The sequence below is a fragment of the Etheostoma cragini genome, unplaced genomic scaffold (genome assembly GCF_013103735.1).
Source record: "Etheostoma cragini isolate CJK2018 unplaced genomic scaffold, CSU_Ecrag_1.0 ScbMSFa_3055, whole genome shotgun sequence".
Classification (NCBI taxonomy): domain Eukaryota; kingdom Metazoa; phylum Chordata; class Actinopteri; order Perciformes; family Percidae; genus Etheostoma; species Etheostoma cragini.
This window is the reverse complement of record NW_023267283.1, coordinates 31,572-32,806: the sequence shown is the minus strand read 5'-3', so window position 1 is coordinate 32,806 and position 1,235 is coordinate 31,572. Positions and strand designations below refer to the sequence as shown.

The window sequence follows — 1,235 nt, the reverse complement described above, 5'->3', positions numbered from 1 at the left end:
AAGCTGCAGACAAGGTTTGGGGAGTGGCCAGACCTCCACATACGGCTGGACATCTGGTACTTCATGCGAAGGCTGGCTATCGGGTGTACCACTGACGCTCATTCCCTCTACCCAACCTTCATGAGTTGTCTCTGCCTGCATATTTGAGTGGGATGCAGGAGACCTCTCTCGGTTGCGGCGGGCAAAGACAGAGCAGCTCAGGCAGGAGGGTGTGGCAGTAATGACTGATCGTGCGGTGGATGCAAAGATAAATTAGAAGGAGCCGAGCCAGTACTGTCTCAGGAGGACACGCGGTGAGGAGGCCACCATCTGCAGGAACTGGTAGGGGCAAATGGGAGGGACCTCATGGGGGTGCCACTGTTGGACCAGGTTCATATAGCTGTAAGGCAACCAATATGATGACTTGAAGTGAGGTTAACTCTTATGACATCGCTTGGTTAGGTATATAAATTCAGAAGAGGCTTGGTAGACTCCTTTCTGACTCTGCTGTTTATATCTGTACTCGCAATGCCCTGTTTTTAATGACCACCCAATCGTAGGTGTTCAATGTGAAATACTCATTCATTGCCAAAATTGTCGATAACTGTGACGGGGTGCGTGGAGGCTGTCATGGTAGCGATACGCAACCTATACCATCCAAAGACTGAGACTGCAGGTATATGATATATGCCCGTATATGTTTAACATGTTCATATGTTACGTTAATTTTCACGTTTAAAATCTTCAGTTAACCTAGCTGTTCTCCATTCCCCCACAGTAATCTCATAGCTTTCTTGTGCGCACATTTTAACATCTTAAACTATGGTTATTTGCATGTTACTGCTCCATTCATCAATCCGTCATTCTGTTTCAAACCATGCAATACTTCACAAACATTCCCTATTTACAATAACCACGCCACAATCAGATCTCTGTTAACTATTTTAAAAGATAAAAATTGTAATCCTTGAGATAGCTTGTGACGTGTTTAAATGTGGTTAATTATATCAATTTTAATTGCATATGTCTAGTTCACTGAAATTAATCATTTTTAGGAGGTCTAAGTCTACAACTACGCTCCTTAACGCTACCAGTCAGATTACCTTGGACCATTGGCTGCCACTGGTTCCCACTGGTGCAACTGATGAATCACAGACTTTCCAGCCTCTGTACTGGCACAGCAGAGCAGAGTGACGCAGCGGAAGCGTGCTGGGCCCATAACCCAGAGGTCGATGGATCGAAACCATCCTCTGCTA

At 45.3% G+C, this 1,235-nt stretch overlaps 1 non-coding gene across 1 annotated transcript; it reads left to right on the top strand.

The window, feature by feature from the left end:
- Nucleotides 1–1,163: 1,163 nt before the first annotated feature.
- On the top strand, nucleotides 1,164–1,235 carry trnam-cau. Its single transcript has one exon. It is a non-coding gene; the product is annotated as a tRNA-Met (tRNA).